Raw genomic sequence first — 22,530 nt, 5'->3', positions numbered from 1 at the left:
ATGTTATACACCTGTCAGCAATGGGTGTGGCTGAAATTGCCGAATCCACTAATTTGAAGGGGTGTCCACATACTTAACTATACATACTGTAGCTTCATTGAGAACCACAGAGAAAAAGCACTACAGAGTTTCAGTCAGAGCATCGGGGGTAAATTACCTCAAATCAATATAGTATCACAAGAGGAATAAAATAAAATACACAAGAATGAAGCTATATACAGTGAGGGAAAAAAGTATTTGATCCCCTGCTGATTTTGTATGTTTGCCCACTGACAAAGAAATGATCAGTCTATAATTTTAATGGTAGGTTTATTTGAACAGTGAGAGACAGAATAATAACAACAAAAAAATCCAGAAAAACGCATGTCAAACATTTTATAAATTGATTTGCATTTTAATGAGGGAAATAAGTATTTGACCCCCTGTCAATCAGAAAGATTTCTGGCTCCCAGGTGTCTTTTATAGATCAGATTCCAAACTCTCCACCATGGCCAAGACCAAAGAGCTCTCCAAGGATGTCAGGGACAAGATTGTAGACCTACACAAGGCTGGAATGGGCTACAAGACCATCGCCAAGCAGCTTGGTGAGAAGGTGACAACAGTTGGTGTGATTATTCGCAAATGGAAGAAACACAAAATAACTGTCAATCTCCCTCGGCCTGGGGCTCCATGCAAGATCTCACCTTGTGGAGTTGCAATGATCATGAGAACGGTGAGGAATCAGCCCAGAACTACACGGGAGGATCTTGTCAATGATCTCAAGGCAGCTGGGACCATAGTCACCAAGAAAACAATTGGTAACACACTACGCCGTGAAGGACCTGACATCCTGCAGCGCCCGCAAGGTCCCCCTGCTCAAGAAAGCACATATACAGGCCCGTCTGAAGTTTGCCAATGAACATCTGAATGATTCAGAGGAGAACTGGGTGAAAGTGTTGTGGTCAGATGAGACCAAAATTGAGCTCTTTGGCATCAACTCAACTCGCCGTGTTTGGAGGAGGAGGAATGCTGCCTATGACCCCCAGAACACCATCTCCACCGTCAAACATGGAGGTGGAAACATTATGCTTTGGGGGTGTTTTTCTGCTAAGGGGACAGGACAACTTCACCGCATCAAAGGGACGATGGACGGGGCCATGTACCGTCAAAACTTGGGTGAGAACCTCCTTCCCTCAGCCAGGGCATTGAAAATGGGTTGTGGATGGGTATTCCAGCATGACAATGACCCAAAACACACGGCCAAGGCAACAAAGGAGTGGCTCAAGAAGAAGCACATTAAGGTCCTGGAGTGGCCTAGCCAGTCTCCAGACCTTAATCCCATAGAAAATCTGTGGAGGGAGCTAAAGGTTCGAGTTGCCAAACGTCAGCCTCGAAACCTTAATGACTTGGAAAAGATCTGCAAAGAGGAGTGAGACAAAATCCCTCCTGAGATGTGTGCAAACCTGGTGGCCAACTACAAGAAACGTCTGACCTCTGTGATTGCCAACAAGGGTTTTGCCACCAAGTACTAAGTCATGTTTTGCAGAGGGGTCAAATACTTATTTCCCTCATTAAATTGCAAATCAATTTATAACATTTTTGACATGCGTTTTTCTGGATTTCTGTTGTTGTTATTCTCTCTCTCATTGTTCAAATAAACCTACTGTCATGCCCTGACTCAGGGGACGCTTAAATGTTGAGTCAGGGTGTGTATATTCTTTGTTGTGCGTTTTCAATGGGTGTTATTCTAGTATGTATATATCTATGTTGGCCGGTGTGGTTCCCAATCAGAGGCAGCTGTCGCTCATTGTCTCTGATTGGGGATCATACTTAGGCAGCCTATTGGCACTAGTGGGTTGTGGGATCTTGTTCCGTATAAGGTATGTTGTGTGTGCGACCTTGGACTTCACGTTTCTTTTCTTGTTTTGTCGAGTGTTTATTACGTTAATAAACATGTACGTATATCACGCTGCGCCTTGGTCTGTCCCGTCATTAAATGAACATGACAGAAGATCCCACCAAACGAGGACCAAGCAGCGTGCCCAGGCGGAGCGAATGGCCATGTCACAGGTGGCCGATTTGTGGTCATGGGAAGAGATATTTGCGGGGAGAGGACCATGGGCTAAGGTAGATGCCCAGGCAGGAGAGGAGCAACGGCAACACGGAGGAGGCCGGTCGAGGAGGAAGCCCGAGAAGCAGCCCCAAGAAAAAAAAATTGGGGGGCACACGGGGTGGTTGGCGGAGCCTAGGGTTAGAGCAGAGCCAACTCCCCGTACTCATGCGAAGAGGCGTATGACTGGGCAAGCTCCGTGTTATGCGGAGCTACGTACTGTGTTGCCAGTGCGCCGGCACAGTCCTGTACGTCCTGTGCTTGCACCACGCACGTGCCGTGCGAAGATGGGCATCAAGCCAGGACGGGGTGTGCCGGCTCAACGCTCCTGGTCTCCAGTACGCCTCCTTGGTCCCGCATATCCTGCGCCAGTTCTACGAACTGTATCGCCAGTGCGCGTGCACAGACCAGTGTTCCTGCTCCTCGCACCAAGCCAGTGGTGCGCGTCACCAGCCCGGCCCGGCCTGTTCCTTCTCCTCGCACCAAGCCAGTGGTGCGCGTCGCCAGTCCGGCCCGGCCCGTTCCTGCCCCTCGCACCAAGCCAGTGGTGCGTGTTCCTAGTCCGGTCCGGCCCGTGCCTGCTCCTCGCACCAGACCAGTGGTGCGTTTGTCCAGTCCGGCACGGCCCGTGCCCGTTCCACCGGTGCCTGGTCCGGTTCCGGTCAGCTGGTCCACTCCGGAGTCAGAGCAGTCCGCTCCACCGGTGCCTGATCCAGTTCCGGTCAGCTGTTCTACTCCGGAGCCAGAGCAGTCCGCTCCACCGGTGCCTGATCCAGCTCCGGTCAGCTGCTCCACTCCGGAGCCAGAGCAGTCCGCTCCACCGGTGCCTGATCCAGCTCCGGTCAGCTGCGCCACTCCGGAGCCAGAGCAGTCCGCTCCACCGGGGTCCAGTCCAGCTCCGGTCAGCGGCTCCACTCCGGAGCCAGAGCAGTCCGCTCCACCGGTGCCTGATCCAGCTCCGGTCAGCGACTCCACTCCGGAGCCAGAGCAGTCCGCTCCACCGGTGCCTAGTCCAGCTCCGGTCAGCGGCTCCAGTCCAGACGTCAGCCCCTCTCCAGGTTCGGGGTCTCCCACACCAGGGTCCAGACAGGGCCTGGTGTATCGTGGGAGGAAGGAGAGGGGAAGCAGCGCGCCGAGGTCCAGACCAGACCAGGGGCGCAACAGGGAGGCGGAGAGTGAGAGGTCGTCACGCCCCGAGCCGGATCCGCCTCCGAGGTGGAATGCCCACCCGGCCCCTACCCTGTTATGTTTATGTTGTGCGGTCGGAGTCCGCACCTTTGGGGGGGGGGTACCGCCCTGACTCAGGGAACGCTTAAATGTTGAGTCAGGGTGTGTATATTCTTTGTTGTGCGTTTTCAATGGGTGTTATTCTAGTATGTATATATCTATGTTGGCCGGTGTGGTTCCCAATCAGAGGCAGCTGTCGCTCGTTGTCTCTGATTGGGGATCATACTTAGGCAGCCTACTGGCACTAGTGGGTTGTGGGATCTTGTTCCGTATAAGGTATGTTGTGTGTGCTACCTTGGACTTCACGTTTCGTTTGTTGTTTTGTCGTTGTGTGTATAATTTCATAAACATGTACGTATATCACGCTGCGCCTTGGTCTGACCCGTCATTCGACGAACGTGACACCTACCATTAAAATTATAGACTGATCATGTCTTTGTCAGTGGGCAAACGTACAAAATCAGCAGGGGATCAAATACTTTTTTCCCTCACTGTACATGGAGTACCAGTACCAGATCAATGTGGAGCTATATGCAGGGAGTACCAGTACCAGATCAATGTGTAGAGGTACGAGGTATTTGAGGTAGATATGTACATGAAGGCAGGGTAAAGTGACTAGGCATCAGGATAGATAATAATAAGGTATTTGAGGTAGATATGTACATGAAGGCAGGGTAAAGTGACTAGGCATCAGGATAGATAAAAATAAGGTATTTGAGGTAGATATGTACATGAAGGCAGGGTAAAGTGACTAGGTATCAGGATAGATAATAATAAGAGTAAAATAAAGAACAGAGTAGCAGCAGCAAATGATGTGTGTAAAAATGTGTGTGTAATGTGTGTATGAGTGTGCAAATACTGTGTATATAAAGTCTAGTGAGTGTGCGTAGAGTCAGTGCAAGATAGAGGAGGTACCATTAATTGTCTATTTAGCAGTCTGGCTATTTAGCAGACTTATGGCTTGGGGGTAGAAGCTGTCTAGGAGCCTGTTGGTCCGAGAGCCGATGCTCCGGTACCGATTGCAGGACAGTAGCAGAGTAAACAGGCTATGGCTTGGGTGGTTGGAGTCTTAAGCAATTTTTCGGGCCTTCCTCTGACACTGCCTGATATAGATGTCCTGGATGGCAGGGAGCTCGGCCCCAGTGAAGTACTGGGCTGCCCGCACCACCCTCTGTAGCGCCATGCGGTCAAGGGCGGTGCATTTGCCATACCAAGCAGTGATGCAGCCAGTCAAGATGCTCTCAATGGTGCAGCTGTAGGACTTCTTGAGGATCTGAGGGACCATGCCACATTTTTTCAGACTCCGGAGGGGGAAGAGGCACTGCCGTGCCCTCTTCACGACTGTGCAGGTGTGTGTGGACCATGTTAAGTCCTTAGTTATGTGGATGCCAAGGAACTTAAAGCTCTCAACCCGCTCCACAACAGTCCTGTTGATGTGGATGGGGGCGTGCTCTCCCCTCTTTCTCCTGTAGTCCACGATCAGCTCCTTGGTCTTACTGACATTGAGGGAGAGGTTGTTGCCCTGGTAACACACTGCTAAATCTCTGACCTCCCTGTAGGCTGACTCATCGGCATCGGTGATCAGGCCTACCATCGTTGTGTCGTCAGCAAACTTGATGATGGTGTTGGAGTCATGCATTGCCACACAGTCGTGGGTGAACAGGGAGTAAAGGTGGGGACTAAGCACACACCCCTGAGGGGCCCCCATGTTGAGGGTCAGTGTGGCGGAGGTGTTGTTGCCTACCCTCACTACCAGGGGTCGGCCCGTCAGGAAATCCAGGATCTACTTGCAGAGTGAGGGGTTCAGTCCCAAGGTCCCTGAGCTTGGAGGGGACTATGGTGTTAAACTGAGCTGTAGTCTATTCTAACACAGTTATTTCCCCTCTTGTCCAGGTGGGAGAGGGCAGTGTGAAGTGCAGTTGAGATTGTGTCATCTGTGGATCTGTTGGGGTGGTATGCGAATTGGAGTGGGTCTAGTGTGTTTAGGATGATGGTGTGGATGTGTGTCATGACCAGCCTTTCAAAGCACTTCATAATTACAGATGTGAGTGCTACAGGGCGGTAGTCATTTAGGCAGGTTACCTTGGAGCTCTTGGGAACAGGGACAATGGTGGTCAGCTTGAAACATGTTGGGATTACAGACTGGGACAAGGAGAGAATGAAAATGTTTGAGAACGCGCTCTGGTATTCCGTCTGTTCCGGCCTTGTGATTGTTAACCTGTTTAAAGGTTTAGCTCACATTGGCCATGATGAGCGAGATCACAGGGTCATCCGGAAAAACAGGGGGTTTTCACGCAAGGCACAGTGGTATATTCCTTGAAGTGAGAATAAAAAGCATTTAGCTCATTTGGGAATTCGGCATCACTGAGCAACTCATGGCTGTCATGGGCCTCTCACTCCACCGGGTTACCACCTTAATTGTCTTCCACTCTGCTCACCACTCTCTCTACTCAGCCTAACTAGCTCCACCTGTCCCTGCTCTGCTCTGCTCTAATTACTCTGCCAGCTGCGCTGCATTACCCACTACCTCTCCCAGTATTTAAGGCCCTGTCTTTCAGCTCTCCGGTGTCAGATCGTCTGCAAAGCTCACACCCGGAACCTGTTTGCTCGCGCTTCTGGCTCACCCTGGTTTTGTGACCCCGGACCTGCCTGTTTTTTGGATACTCTTCTGCCTCAGGAGATCCAGACCTGCTTCTGCCATTACGACTCCTGACTACTCTTCAATCCCGGTAACTCTGACCAGCCTTCTGCCTTGCTACTACGTATTTTGGATTTCCCTTGAACTGTACTGCTGCCTTGTTTCATTCCGCCCTGTTGTGTCTGTGTCTCCCCCCCCCAGGACTTCTGGACCACCCACCACCGGCTTCATAGGACGCACCGCTGCCACTGGGGGGGGCACAGACCCAGCACATTGGACGGGATCCCTGTTACCCCTGGAGCCTTCATTCACTCCCTACTTCCCTTTTCCCTTAAGTTTAATAAACTTTCTGGTGTGACGCAATTGTGGTCCTCTGGTCGTCTGTCTGAACCGTGACAGTACGATCTGACCATTATGGACTCAGCGCACACTTTCCCCGACATGGAAACCGATGAGCATGAGCAGCAGTTCCAGCAGCAGCAACAACAACTCGCCATGATCATTCAACTCCTCACCAACCTTACCCCAGCCAGTCTGCCCACCAGCCCTGCCCCCGAGTTACCTGCCCCGGTCATTGCAGCCGCTGCTCCGGAACCCAAGATTGGAAACCCCGAGCGGTTCAACGGCGATTCAACCCAGGTCCGGCCATTCCTGACTAGCTGCCGACTTCAGTTCTCCTTGCAGCCAAGGACCTTCGCCACGGAGGGGGCTAAAGTTGGGTATGCCATCACTCACCTGACGGGCCGAGCTCGACTCTGGGGAACAGCAGAGTTCGAACGTCAAACCCCCGCATGTGCAACCTTCGACCTGTTTGCTGAGGAGATGCTGAAGGTGTTTGACCTGGATTCACCCACCGCAGAGGCGTCTCGTGAACTGTTCAGTATTCGACAAGGCAGACGTACAGTCGCAGACCATTCCATCGACTTCCGAACCCTGGCTAGACGAAGTTCTTGGAACACACCATCGTTGGTGGACGCGTTCTTCCATAGTTTGGCTGACTATATCAAGGACGAGTTGGTCTCCCATGAACTGCCTTCCACTCTTGATGAAGCCATCGCACTGACTGTCAGGATCGACAGAAGGATACAGACCCGTCGTCGTGAGAGGGGGCGCCAAGGTCCACCTACTACCGGCATTCGGAGAGATCCGACTGGGCTCCTGTCATCTACTGCCACTCACCCAGGTCAGCTTGATCAGTCTGAGCCTATGGAGATTGGGCGAGCCTCTCTCACTCCTGCAGAGCGCCAGCGCCGCTTCACCTCAAACCTCTGCCTCTATTGTGGAGGTGATGGACATCGTGTGGTAACCTGCCCTTTAAAGGGCCGAAGCTCACCGGGCATAGGGGGAGTCCGGTTGAGTTCAATGACCATCCAGTCCTCCGACCGCAAACCCCTGCTGCAAGTTCACCTCCGCCTCTCTGACTCAACTCACACCCTGGCTGCTCTGGTGGATTCTGGCGCCGAAGCCAACATAATGGACATCAAGCTGGCACGCCAACTGGGACTGGAGAACCTCCGTTTGACACCTCCTATTCCTGCCCGGGCACTGGACGGACACTTACTCGGATCGGTCACTCATGTCACGGCCCCGGTCTCGATGGGTCTGTCCGGAAACCATCAAGAAACTATCCAGTTTCACCTGCTCCCCTCTCCAGGCCAACCCCTCATCCTGGGTTACCCATGGCTCCGCCGGCACAACCCTCAGCTCGACTGGGTGACCGGGGTGATCAGGGAGTGGGGAGAGGACTGCCACCGAACCTGCCTGCTTGCTGCCGCACTACCCCCTCGGCCAGTACCTACTAACTCCGCTCCTGACCTCTCCAATGTCCCAGAATGCTACCATGGTCTCAGAGAGGTGTTTAACAAAGCAAGAGCCACATCTCTGCCCCCTCACCGACCGTACGACTGTGCCATCGACCTCCTCCCTGGAACAGCTCCTCCAAAGGGTCGTCTTTATTCGTTGTCTGCTCCTGAAAGAAAGTCCATGGAGGACTACATCAATGGCTCTCTGTCCGCAGGATTAATCCGTTCATCTTCATCTCCTGCTGGTGCTGGCTTCTTCTTTGTGGGGAAGAAGGACGGATCTCTTCGCCCCTGCATCGACTACAGGGGACTCAACGACATCACAGTGAAAAACCGTTACCCTCTGCCTCTGCTCACCTCTGCTTTTGAGTTGCTCCAGGGAGCCACTGTTTTTACCAAGTTGGATCTCAGAAACGCTTACCACCTAGTGCGGATCCGGGAGGGAGATGAATGGAAAACCGCATTCAATACACCAACAGGCCACTACGAGTATCTGGTTATGCCTTTTGGCCTCACCAATGCTCCTGCTGTGTTCCAGGCTCTAGTGAATGATGTACTGCGGGACATGTTAAACAAGTTTGTCTTCGTTTACCTGGATGACATCTTAATCTACTCCAGAACCCTGTCTGAACACACCCGCCATGTCCAGCAAGTCCTTCATCGTCTTCTGGAGAATTCCCTCTACGCCAAGGCAGAGAAATGTGAGTTTCACGTCAAGACAGTGGCCTTCCTGGGGTACATAGTGGCAGAGGGAAGTATCCAAATGGATCCTGCCAAAGTATCAGCAGTCACTTCATGGCCAGTTCCGGAGAACAGAAAGAAGCTGCAACAGTTTCTGGGGTTTGCTAACTTCTATAGGAAGTTTATCCGGAACTACAGTACCGTTGCTGCCCCTCTCACTGCTCTAACCAGCACCAAGCAACCCTTCACCTGGACCCCAGCAGCCGACAAGGCCTTCAGTACCCTCAAGGTGAGGTTCACCTCCGCTCCCATCCTCCAGATGCCTGATGTGGACCGGCAATTCATTGTGGAGGTGGACGCCTCGGATGTGGGAGTTGGTGCTGTGATTTCTCAGTGGGCTGCGGAGGATAGGAAGCTCCATCCCTGTGCCTTTTTCTCACGTCGGTTGTCCCCCTCTGAGTGCAATTACGACATAGGGAACCGTGAGCTGCTGGCTGTGAAGCTTGCCTTGGAGGAGTGGCGTCACTGGCTGGAGGGGTCCACCATTCCATTTCTCGTTTGGACCGATCATAAGAACTTGGAGTACATCCGCACGGCCAAACGGTTGAACTCCAGGCAGTCCCGCTGGGCCCTGTTCTTCACCAGGTTTAATTTCACTCTGTCATACCGGCCTGGATCACGCAACACCAAGCCAGACGCCCTCTCCCGTCAATTCCAGAAGGATGACACCCCCTCCAAGGACCCTGTGTCGATTCTGCCAAGTCCCTGCATCGTTGCAGCTCTGACCTGGGCTGTTGAGGAACAGGTGCTGGAGGCTCTCCGTAACCAGCCAGGTCCCAGCACTTGCCCAGCTGACCGCCTTTTTGTCCCCGAAGACCTGAGGTCCCAGGTCGTTCAGTGGGGACATGACTCCCGCCTAGCTTGTCACCCTGGCTCCACCCGCACTTACAACCTGCTCGCCCAGAGGTTCTGGTGGCCCTCTCTGAGGAAGGATGTACGGGAATTCGTCCAAGCCTGCCCCATCTGCAACCAACACAAGTCGTCCTGCCAGCCCCCAGCCGGATTGCTGCAGCCCCTGCCTGTGCCCAGACGTCCCTGGTCTCACATCGCCCTTGACTTTGTCACAGGGCTGCCCCCTTCAAGGGGCATGACCGTCATTCTCACCATCGTTGACCGTTTCAGCAAGATGGCACACTTCATTCCCCTCCCCAAGCTCCCAACCGCCAAGGAGACCGCCCAGGTGGTCCTGGAACACGTCTTCCGGATCCACGGACTGCCAAAGGATGTAGTTTCTGACCGTGGTCCACAATTCTCCTCCGCTTTTTGGAAGGAGTTCTGTCACCTGCTGGGAGCCACAGTCAGTCTGACTTCCGGATTCCATCCCCAATCCAATGGGCAGTCAGAGCGGGCTAATCAGGAGCTCGAGAAGGCACTGCGATGCATGACTTCACGCAACCCCCACTCCTGGTCGCAGCAATTGACATGGGTGGAGTACGCACACAATTCTCTGACCTGCTCTGCCATCGGTATGTCCCCTTTCCAATGTGTTTATGGATACCAGCCTCCTCTATTTGCCAGCCAGGAAGAGGAGGTTACTTGCCCATCTGCACTTGCTTTTGCCCGTCGATGTCGCCGCACCTGGTCACAAGCCCGAGCCACACTCCTCAGATCCGTTGCCAGCTACACTACCGGGGCCAACCGTCGGAGAATTCCTGCTCCCACCTACCATGTTGGTCAAAGGGTGTGGTTGTCATCGAAGAACCTGCCACTCAGGGTGGAGTCGCAGAAGCTGGCACCTCGGTTCATTGGCCCATTCCCTATCATAAGAGTGATTAGCCCAACTGCTGTCCGGCTCCAACTGCCTAATTCCCTGAGGGTGCACCCCACTTTCCATGTGTCTAAGATTAAGCCCATCCATGAGAGTCCGCTGGTCCCTGCTGCGCCTGGTCCTCCTCCTCCACGGTTCGTCGATGGTGGTCTGGTTTACACCGTCCGCCGCCTGCTTCGGTCCAGACGGAGGGGTAGGGGTCTCCAGTACCTCATTGACTGGGAGGGCTATGGACCTGAGGAAAGGACCTGGGTGCCAGCTAGTCGGATTGTGGATAGGACTCTCATCACCGCTTTCCACCAACGGCATCCTGATCAACCTGCAATCCGTAGGGGCCGCCCCAGAGGGGTCCCTAACCGTCCTGCCCGCTCGGCTTCCTGTCCTGTGCCTGATCCTGTCTCGGGACCTGTCCCATCTCCCGACCACGGCCCTCCGGCTTCCTCCGAGGATGAGGACGTTCACTCGGACCGTTCGGAGGAGTTCTAGCCCTCCTCCGGCTCCCCTCCTCCCGCCCGGCGTGGTGTTGCTCTTGGGACTTCTGGGGCCGTCCCTTGGGGGGGGGGTTCTGTCATGGGCCTCTCACTCCACCGGGTTACCACCTTAATTGTCTTCCACTCTGCTCACCACTCTCTCTACTCAGCCTAACTAGCTCCACCTGTCCCTGCTCTGCTCTGCTCTAATTACTCTGCCAGCTGCGCTGCATTACCCACTACCTCTCCCAGTATTTAAGGCCCTGTCTTTCAGCTCTCCGGTGTCAGATCGTCTGCAAAGCTCACACCCGGAACCTGTTTGCTCGCGCTTCTGGCTCACCCTGGTTTTGTGACCCCGGACCTGCCTGTTTTTTGGATACTCTTCTGCCTCAGGAGATCCAGACCTGCTTCTGCCATTACGACTCCTGACTACTCTTCAATCCCGGTAACTCTGACCAGCCTTCTGCCTTGCTACTACGTATTTTGGATTTCCCTTGAACTGTACTGCTGCCTTGTTTCATTCCGCCCTGTTGTGTCTGTGTCTCCCCCCCCCCAGGACTTCTGGACCACCCACCACCGGCTTCATAGGACGCACCGCTGCCACTGGGGGGGGCACAGACCCAGCACATTGGACGGGATCCCTGTTACCCCTGGAGCCTTCATTCACTCCCTACTTCCCTTTTCCCTTAAGTTTAATAAACTTTCTGGTGTGACGCAATTGTGGTCCTCTGGTCGTCTGTCTGAACCGTGACAATGGCTGAGTTTCCCATTGTAATTCGTTATTGTCTGCAAGCCCTGCCACATACAACAAGCATCAGAATGCTGAACGAGAGACCTCGGTTTATCGGTTTATTGTTTTTGTAAAGTTGTGGCAGTGTGATTTTATATACTTTTGATTTTGGATTTTGGATCCAGCGCTCAGTTGGGCTCAGTTGCTGTGAACGCTAGTATCTGTCCCGGGATCCTGCCAGATTCCATGTAAAGAGAGAGACACGGAAACCCAGCTAGCTTAGCTGGCTCAGCAGTCTCAAAGGGAGGTCGCTATTGAACATTTTCAAGGCTGCAGGAGCTGTGTTTACTTTGCTTTATTCCGGGACAATGTGGACCGCCCAGACTTTTAATGTAGCAACTGTTTGCTTGCGGAAGACTACAAGGGCAAAGTGGCTACTCTCAGCAAACAAGTAGCGAACCTACACAAGCTACCAGGGAATCCACGCCCGCCTACTTTTTTTTTTTATTCTACCCCAGAAGCCGGACGCCGCTCTGGTCTGGTGGAAGTGTCGCCGCCTTGTCGGCTCTCCACAGCCAACTGGCCGGTACTCTGCAGGGATCTTCCCCTTCCCTGGTGAACGGAGCTAGTAGGATGCTCCTGGATGACTTGGGGGATGTTCCTGTTCTCCACCCAACCAACCAGCCATGGTGATATGTCAGGATGGAGGTAGGATGGGTTTTAAGTCTCTCCGCGTTAAAGTCTCTGCCCACCAGAAACGCTGCCTCTGGGTGAACGGTAAGTTGTTTGTTTATAGCCCGATACAGTTTGTTGAGTGCCAGAGTGGTGTTGGCTTGTGAAGGGATGTAGACAGCTGTGATACGGATGAGAACTCTCTTGGTAGATAAAAGGGTCTGCAGCTTACCATGAGGTATTCTATATCAGGTGAGCAAAAGCTCAAGATTTTATTCACACTTGAAGCAGCACACCAGTTGTTATTTATGAAAAAACACACTCCACCGCCTTTCGACTTCCCCGAAGCCGCAGTACGATCCTGCTGCTGCGTGGAGAATCCACCGAGTACTACGTGCATAGCATCATCATCCAGCCACGTTTCAGTAAGACATAATATATTGCAACTTTTCAAGTCTCTCTGATAGGAGACTCTCGAACGAAGCTCATCCATCTTATTCTCGAGTGACTGGACATTTGCCAATAGAATGGAGGGGCGAGCCATTCGGTTTTCTCTTCGTCTCAATTTTACCAGGACTCCGCCTCATCTCCCGCGTAGCACATGGAAGATAGGAATAGGGTATGAACAGGAACAGCTGAGTCGTATTTGAAGTGGAAATCGAGGTTAGTAAGTGTCGATCTGATGTCCAGAAGTGCTTGGTGGTCATATGTGATAATAGTATTAACTTTCTGTACAAAAAAGTAAAGATAAACACGATACACGTCACTATATAGCAAAGTTGGGCTAGAACTCATAAGATGTTGCCTTCTCCGTCGGCACCATCTCTCCTAAGTGATAATACCAGCCCTCATGTCGTAATAAAGGTCAATGATAAGAGCTAGACCAACGGCAACATTGTAAAACCCCAGAGGGGAGACTGATTCTATGTTCTTCAATCATGATTCAGCCTCTCTGAGACGAGAGGCTGAATGAAGTAAAGGCGTTTGTAAATAACCAGACAAAAAAAAACTCCACACTAAAACATAGTATTTTCCTCACCTGCATGGCAATGTAGGTCAAAAGGCACAGCACAGCCATCAGAGAGCCTTCCAGACGATCATGTTCCACTGAGAATTAATCCAACTCAAATACTGCCAAGAAGGTGGTGATGCGGAGGCATATCGTTTCAGAGTCCTTCCCAGAACATAAAACCTTAAAATCTGGAAAATATTATTTCAGGGTGAGATAAATCCATCTATAGCACCTTGCATCAATATGAAATCACCTATTCCACATGTTATTAAATTAATGTTAAGAATTCACAACATACCAGAGGCATCCAGCGGGGGCCCGTCCACCACTGCTGAGAAAAGATGCATGATAAATGGCAAGAAATGTATCCAAAGATGTATAATGTATTTCTGTGTACTTCCTGTTTCATTGAGATGGTGCCTGGTAGTAAAACTGGCAACAAATAACCTGTTGTAATAACCATGTAATGATCAACATGCCGTATGTCATTTTGTAATAACCATGTAATGATCAACATGCCGTATGTCATTTTGTAATAACCATGTAATGATCAACATGCCTTATGTCATTTTGTAATAACCAAGTAATGATCAACATGCTGTATGTCATTTTGTAATAACCATGTAATGATCAACATGCTGTATGTCATTTTGTAATAACCAATTTAATGATCAACATGCCGTATGTCATTTTGTAATAACCATGTAATGATCAACATGCCATATATCATTTTGTAATAACCATGTAATAATCCACATGCCATATGTCATTTTGTAATAACCATGTAACAATCAACATGCCATATGTCATTTTGTAATAACCATGTAACAATCAACATGCCATATGTCATTTTGTAATAACCACGTAATAATATACAAAACATGGATTTGAAGGTAACTCAATGCCATAGAGGCGTTCTCTGCAAGGTTGATACATAATCGCCTGTGGAGTGATCTCAGCATCCTCCCTGTCTTCTAGTGTATTACTGCATTCCAGTACATCGTGCACCATAAAACACTCTGCTCGCATGTGCTTTTCTTTGTCTGCCTGTATGAAAAAATAAAAGGATTAAAAACAAACATCACCATCATATTGTTTGGGCTTTTTGTGTTACTAGCTTATTAAACTGAAACAATCTACATCTGCTTCTTCCCTGGAGGATGTAAGGCAGGGTTTGCCAAACTCAGTCCTGGGGACCCCAAGGGGTGCACGTTTTGGTTTTTGCCCTAGCACTACACAGCTGATTGAAATAATCAACTAATCATCAAGCTTTGATCATTTGAATCAGCTGTGTAGTGTTAAGGCAAAAAACAAAACGTGCACCTCTTGGGGTCCCGAGGACCAAGTTTGGGAAACACTGCTGTAAGGACTCAAGTAGCTCTTCATCAGATACCTCTACGAGGAGAGGTGTCACTAATGTCCCATACTGGCTTTTGACCAGGAAGTAGATAGTACTGTATTCCTTTGTCCATAACCTCTCATTCTGTTAGAGGCAGAGAGCTAACACCATGGGCTCCCACTCTGGACAGATTGTTGCTACTGATGAAATTTACTACAGCATACATTTTCTCCCCTTGTGGTGGAGACTGTGGATGTTTCCTTCTGTAAGCTGCCAGGGCATCACTACGCAGCCGCTGCATCCACTGCTCTGGCACCACACCATTACCAAGGAGACACGCAAGCAGATGGAGCTGGAGGGAGTGACACAGTTTGTCTCTGGAAATCAGCACGGTGGTCATGGTGTCTAGCCTCAGCTGACTCACAGATAGATAGGGGACTGAGACAAAGATTATGAAGTCTGTGTCCTGCCCCAGGATGTCCTACAGTTGTGACGGAGGGCAAAGCTGTTGATCTCATATTCGGCCTCGCGGACAGAACACCAGGTTTCCTGGCCTAGAGACTTGAGGGCAAAGCGAGAGAAGGTGGCCAGCCCTGGGGGGAGGCAGAACAGCTCCCGGCCAGGCTGTTGACCATGACACTTTAAATGGTGGAACACCCTGGCAACCTCCTCGTTGACCCTCAGTTGCCGTTTCACCCACTCTGCCTGTTTGACTTCTTCCACTACCCAGACGAAGAAATACACAAGTCGGATACCTGCAGTCATGAACGCACCCACAAACTCCTCCAGGCAATGCATGAACTCTTTTCACTGGCCACCATACCAGTCCCTCAGACAGACAGCCACCATACCAGTCCCCCAGACAGCCAGCCACCATACCAGTCCCCCAGACAGCCAGCCACCATACCAGTCCCCCAGACAGCCAGCCACCATACCAGTCCCCCAGACAGCCAGCCACCATACCAGTCTCTCAGACAGCCAGCCACCATACCAGTCCCTCAGACAGCCAGCCACCATACCAGTCCCTCAGACAGCCAGCCACCATACCAGTCCCCCAGACAGCCAGCCACCATACCAGTCTCTCAGACAGCCAGCCACCATACCAGTCCCCCAGACAGCCAGCCACCATACCAGTCCCTCAGACAGCCAGCCACCATACCAGTCCCTCAGACAGCCAGCCACCATACCAGTGTAGGAGGAGTGGTGCTGCTGCCCTGTTGGTGGCTGTTGACATGCTGCCTTGCCATCTCCCTGAGGTCCACAGGTTTCTGGACAACATTTCTCCATGAAATACTGCAAGCCTTTTATACCAACTCGTACAAAGACAAATTAAATATATACGTTTTAAATAGTGGCTAGGAGCAATAAATTACACTAGCTCATACCAGTCAATGTACGTCATGCAAGTGAATTAATGACTGACTAAATAGGTATAATGCTCACAGAATATTCAGAATAATAGTTTCAAAGCGCACTGAGTGTGCCTCTCTGGCCATGCTTTTCAGTCTGCAGGACCTGCATTTAGCTAACTAGCTAGCTAGCTAGCTAACCAACCCCTGGGCCTGGCAAGCAACTACAGGTTTGCACTGTATCTGCATTCGATGCATTGCAGTCTGCATAACTGTGTGTACGTGATGCACCAAATGTGGTCTTACTTACTTTAACCTTATGATACTTGGCAGCGTGCGGGCTAGCTAGTCGTCAGCAGAAATAGGATCACTTCCTGTTTTGAACTGGATGCTAGGTTGCATCAGCATGCAAGAGCTCAAAAACAAAACACAGCGTGTGCAGGTATACATTGTTTAACTTTTACAATGTAACATTCTGCAACAAATCAAATCAAATCAAATTTTATTGGTCACATGCGCCGACATTACAGTGAAATGCTTACTTACAGCCCTTAACCAACAGTGCATTTATTTTTAACAAAAAAAGTAAAAATAAAACAACAACTAAAAAAGTGTTGAGAAAAAAAAGAGCAGAAGTCAAATAAAGTGACAGTAGGGAGGCTATATATACAGGGGGGTACCGTTGCAGAGTCAATGTGCGGGGGCACCGGCTAGTTGAGGTAGTTGAGGTAATATGTACATGTGGGTAGAGTTAAAGTGACTATGCATAAATAATTAACAGAGTAGCAGCAGCGTAAAAAGGATGGGGTGGGGGGGCAGTGCAAATAGTCCGGGTAGCCATGATTAGCTGTTCAGGAGTCTTATGGCTTGGGGGTAGAAGCTGTTGAGAAGTCTTTTGGACCTAGACTTGGCACTCCGGTACCGCTTGCCGTGCAGTAGCAGAGAGAACAGTCTATGACTAGGGTGGCTGGAGTCTTTGACAATTTTGAGGGCCTTCCTCTGACACCGCCTGGTATAGAGGTCCTGGATGGCAGGAAGCTTGGCCCCAGTGATGTACTGGGCCGTACGCCCTACCCTCTGTAGTGCCTTGCGGTCGGAGGCCAAGCAGTTGCCATACCAGGCGGTGATGCAACCAGTCAGGATGCTCTCGATGGTGCAGCTGTATAATTTTTTGAGGATCTGAGGACCCATGCCAAATCTTTTCAGTCTCCTGAGGGGGAATAGGCATTGTCGTGCCCTCTTCACGACTGTCTTGGTGTGTTTGGACCATGATAGTTTGTTGGTGATGTGGACACCAAGGAACTTGAAGCTCTCAACCTGTTCCACTACAGCCCCGTCGATGAGAATGGGGGCGTGCTCAGTCCTCTTTTTTTTCCTGTAGTCCACAATCATCTCCTTTGTCTTGGTCACGTTGAGGGAGAGGTTGTTGTCCTGGCACCACACGGCCAGGTCTCTGACCTCCTCCCTATAGGCTGTCTCATCGTTGTCTGTGATCAGGCCTACCACTGTTGTGTCGTCGGCAAACTTAATGATGGTGTTGGAGTCATGCCTGGCCATGCAGTCATGGGTGAACAGAGAGTACAGGAGGGGACTGAGCACGCACCCCTGAGGGGCCCCCGTGTTGAGGATCAGTGTGGCAGATGTGTTGTTACCTACCCTTACCACCTGGGGGCGGCCCGTCAGGAAGTCCAGGATCCAGTTGCAGAGGGAGGTGTTTAGTCCCAGGATCCTTAGCTTAGTGATGAGCTTAGAGGGCACTATGGTGTTGAATGCTGAGCTGTAGTCAATGAATAGCATTCTCACGTAGGTGTTCCTCTTGTCCAGGTGGGAAAGGGTAGTGTGGAGTGCAATAGAGATTGCATCATCTGTGGATCTGTTGGGGCGGTATGCAAATTGGAGTGGGTCTAGGGTTTCTGGGATAATGCTGTTGATGTGAGCCATGACCAGCCTTTCAAAGCACTTCATGGCTACAGACGTCAGTGCTACGGGTCGGTAGTCATTTAGGCAGGTTATCTTAGAGTCCTTGGGCACGGGGACTATGGTGGTCTGCTTGAAACATGTTGGTATTACAGACTCAGTCAGGGACATGTTGAAAATGTCAGTGAAGACACTTGCCAGTTGGTCAGCACATGCTCGGAGTACACATCCTGGTAATCCGTCTGGCCCTGCGGCCTTGTGAATGTTGACCTGCTTAAAAGTTTTACTCACATCGGCTACGGAGAGCGTGATCACATAGTCATCCGGAACAGCTGGTGCTCTCATGCATGCTTCAGTGTTGCTTGCCTCGAAGCGAGCATAGAAGTGGTTTAGCTCGTCTGGTAGGCTTGTGTCACTGGGCAGCTCGCGGCTGTGCTTCCTTTTTTAGTCTGTAATAATTTTCAAGCCCTGCCACATCCGACGAGCGTCAGAGCCAGTGTAGTACGATTCAATCTTAGTCCTGTATTGACTCTTTGCCTGTTTGATGGTTCGTCGGAGGTCATAGCAGGATTTCTTATAAGCGTCCGGATTAGAGTCACGTTCCTTGAAAGCGGCAGCTCTACCCTTTAGCTCAGTGCGGATGTTTCCTGTAATCCATGGCTTCTGGTTGGGGTATGTACGTACGGTCACTGTGGGGACGACATCATCGATGCACTTATTGATGAAGCCAGTGACTGATGTGGTGTACTCCTCAATGCTGTCTGAAGAATCCCGGAACATGTTCCAGTCTGTGCTAGCAAAACAGTCCTGTAGCTTAGCATCTGCGTCATCTGACCACTTTTTTATTAACCGAGTCACTGGTGCTTCCTTCTTTAGTTTTTGCTTATAAGCAGGAATCAGGAGGATAGAGTTATGGTCAGATTTGCCAAATGGAGGGCGAGGGAGAGCTTTGTATGCATCTCTGTGTGTGGAGTAAAGGTGGTCTAGAGTTTTTTTCCTCTGGTTGCACATTTAACATGCTGGTAGAAATTAGGTAGAACGGATTTAAGTTTCCCTGCATTAAAGTCCCCGGCCACTAGGAGCGCTGCATCTGGATGAACGTTTTCCTGTTGATTTATGGCCTTGTACAACTCATTCAGTGCAATCTTAATGCCAGCATTGGTTTGTGGTGGTAAATAGACAGCTATGAAAAATATAGATGAAAACTCTCTTGGTAAATAGTGTGGTCTACAGCTTATCATAAGATATTCTACCTCAGGCGAGCAAAACCTCGAGACTTCCTTAGTATTTGATTTTGTGCACCAGCTGTTGTTTACAAATATACACAGACCGCCACCCCTTGTCTTACCGGAGTCAGCCGTTCTATCCTGCCGATGTAGCGTATCGCCCGCTAGCTGTATGAAATCCATGTCGTCGTTCAGCCACGACTCGGTGAAACATAAGATATTACAGTTTTTAATGTCCCGTTGGTAGGATAACCGTAATCTTAAGTCATCCAATTTATTTTAAAATGATTGAACGTTGGCTAATAGGATTGATGGAAGAGGCAGTTTACTCGCTCGCCGTCGGATCCTTACAAGGCACCCCGATCTACGTCCACGATATCTCTGTCTCTTCCTCACGCGAATGACGGGGATTTGGGCCTTGTCGGGTGTCTGTATGATATCCTTCGCGGCCGCCTCGTTGAAGAAAAAATCTTCGTCCAATACGAGGTGAGTAATCGCTGTCCTGATATCCAGAAGCTCTTTTTGGTTATAAGAGACGATGGCAGAAACATTATGTACAAAATAAATTACAAATAACGCGGAAAAACACACATAATAGTACAATTGGTTAGAGGGCTGTAAAACGGCAGCCATCTTCTCCGGCGCTGTTCTTCTCTTCTCTTAAGTTTGCAAGTTTGCAACATTTGTTTCTATTTTTGAGACATCCCCACAGTAGCCGTTTGGGAGACGTATTCTAGCTATTGCAACAGAATGTTTGAACTGTTTAATAACAAGAACTAAGCCTAGGGCCTAGGCTATGATTCAGGTTGGCTGCTAAATTGCCTAAAAGTTGTCCCACTTCATAACTTAATAATTTGTTGAACGTTTGAAAATAAAGTTGGAGAAAGAGTTCAATAGTGAAGCTGGTTAACTAGGCCTAATAAAAAGTAGATGTCGGCCTACTGCTGTTGAGAAATAGATCATCCAGGAGTTATAATACTATGCACACAAAGCTTTATCTTCTATTGTGGCCATGACTTGAAAAGTGTGAATGGGTTGGAGCATATGCAGGCTGTCACCACAGGTGCCTACATCTGTTCATCTCTGGGCAGATGCTCCCAGGGACCTGGGGAGCCATTCTAAAGGGGCACCGCCCCGTTAAATCCTCCATTCAGTGGGATGGCGTTGTGCCGTAATTCAGATTGCCTTGCTCCGGAATTGGGGGTGAGGGGCTCATAATGACGGTCTGATGGTATCCTAGCACTGGAGCTCATCCCCAACGTGAAATAGTGACTGTGGTTTTATGGGGGTTGGGATGCAATTTGCTAAAAACTAAAAGCTGTTACGTAACATAATCTGCCAATCTGTGCTAAAATTCAGACCTTTATCTATTGGGAAGAGGGTTCCAGAGAATTCAGAACAGCAGCTACTAGAGCAGACAAAGATAGTCTCAACAATCTTTCCTGCTAACTTCATGGAGTGAATTAGACCTTTTCTAGGCTACCTTAGGCTATAGGTCTAATCCACTGAATCAGGGATTTTCTTAGGATATTATGCCTATAGGTTATATAGGCATATGGCCTACTTCTTGTTATTGCCGTTTAGATCACCTCTAACTTTTTATTGATTTTTTCCAACCCCCTCTAGGACCCAAGCTTGACACACAAGGAAAAAAACACCCAGAACAGAAGCAGATGTTTTCAATAAAGCACGCGACTGCCTTCCACTCTGCTAAAGAATTCAAGAGAGGCTCAGCAGTAAACCCTGTCCTGAAGAATGCACACAAATACGCGCGCACACACCCACGCACAAACACGCACACAGTTACCCCAATCTCCCCCTATGACCCCAACAACATACAGGGCACAAAGAACGGCCTCTTTGAAATTGGTCCTTGTTCACTCATAGAGCAGCTGGCCGGAGTAATCGGACTTCTTGAAGACAAATGAATCCCGTCTCGTTCATAGGATCACAGGTAATCACACGGGTATTGTCATTAAAATAGGGGCAGGGCCAAAGCGAGCAGATGATTTGCTATCGAGTTTCTGTCGTCATGGGGTGAGGCTGAACTGCTTCTATCCATCATCTGGAGGCAGGCAATCGAGCCACGCGACAGATTATTTATAATTGTAATCAGCACAATTACAGCACAATTACTTTGCAGCATCACACAGGATGCCGACGAGAGACTCATTGTTCTAAAAATAAATCTAGGTGGAGATTCAGCGCGCTAAACAAGCTCCGTCATCTGTCTGAACTCCAGTCCAGTTATATCACTGAGGACGATTGAAAGAAGAGATGCCTCAGCACATTCCACCTGTTGCCTGCATGTCTATTTGACTAAGCAAAAAGTTAGACATTTCTGTTATGTTGACTGGTGTCTGTTGTTCAAAACATGTATTTATTATTTACAACTAATAACATATTTATTCAACACAGTTATAACAGCAGGTCATACTATTGATAACTTTTAATATTGATCCAAAAGAGCAATTGCGCGTACCGCGGTAGGCGACTTAAAATTAGGTAGAATTCTAGTGAATGGTAACGTAGGCTATACGCCTGAGTTGCTATCTATCTGGTCGTTATGGTGTGATGTTCACAGTTTTTATGTTCCCACGAGCAATCTATCCGAAAAACGTAAGTTCTGGCTTCCCTAACCATATGGTCAGCATCATACCGTTGCAGTCTCTTTAACATGCTTCCAGTCCAATTTGGATGTAGACTGTGCAGTATGTAGAGACATGCAGTTGAGGTTGGGGGGAAAACGCCATTTGGTGTGGAGCAGATGGTTGGCTTGGGGGGCTGTCCGCGTCTAAAGGCGTGTCGTGCCCTTCAGATAGAATCCCCAAGGGCTTCCCCTTGTATTCAAAATCAATGAAAATTAAAGCGCAAAGAAAAGATGAATAGTCAGACCTCGAGTCTCTCTTTTGTTCATTGGAGCTACTGGTGGGCAGGAGTTAAAGTACAACAGCCCCCTATAGAAACACTTAAGTTAAACAGTCTCCCCATAGTCCACCTTCAGAATGAAGGGGGAGTTCGAAGAAGAAACTTTCTGCTTGATTTAGCCAAGACAGAATTTCGAGGCATACATTTTGTTTGAAAATAATACGTGTAGTGATCATGATCCAGAAGGATTTCACCATACCTTTCAGTTACGCTTTTGCTGCCATAATCGATAAATGCGTGCCACGTCAATATAATAAATACCTGATAGTGCAGCGAACGCATAAACCTCAAGCACGCAGAATTACGCACAGAGCAAAAACCTGTAAAAACGTGGAGACACATCCTTCGGATTACTGCATTCAGTGTATTGAATAACCAATTTGTTAAATACAACTCGGATCGTCGAATACATATGGCCATGTAGACACATGAATAATGTTATTAGTCATAGTTTGAAATGTTCTCTCTCCGCCTTTTCCTTTGGGTACAAAGGTAGGCACCTATTCCAAATCTTTATTTGGAAGTATCATATCTTGATCATTATACATTATAAGGATTCTAAACAGAAAAACATCAGTCAGACATTACATAGGCTACACACAATGCCTTAGTAAACCCAAGC

General features: G+C 49.5%; 1 pseudogene across 1 annotated transcript in view; it reads right to left on the bottom strand.

Annotated features, from left to right (window-relative positions):
- LOC311120639 (constitutive coactivator of peroxisome proliferator-activated receptor gamma-like) overlaps nt 1–20,097 on the bottom strand; it is a 56,977-nt pseudogene extending 36,880 nt beyond the window's left edge. Inside the window, exons 1-5 of the transcript in view lie at nt 20,052–20,097; nt 15,620–15,801; nt 14,508–15,298; nt 14,014–14,192; nt 13,177–13,372 (exon numbers count right to left, since the gene is read on the bottom strand). The product of the transcript in view is annotated as a constitutive coactivator of peroxisome proliferator-activated receptor gamma-like (transcript). The remainder of the gene's footprint in view (nt 1–13,176; nt 13,373–14,013; nt 14,193–14,507; nt 15,299–15,619; nt 15,802–20,051) is intronic.
- Nucleotides 20,098–22,530: the final 2,433 nt, after the last annotated feature.

Source organism: Coregonus lavaretus (genome assembly GCF_964263955.1).
Source record: "Coregonus lavaretus genome assembly, chromosome: 1".
In the NCBI taxonomy this organism is placed as follows: Eukaryota; Metazoa; Chordata; class Actinopteri; order Salmoniformes; family Salmonidae; genus Coregonus; species Coregonus lavaretus.
The sequence above is the reverse complement of the archived record's forward strand: the minus strand, read 5'-3'. Positions and strand labels throughout refer to the sequence as shown.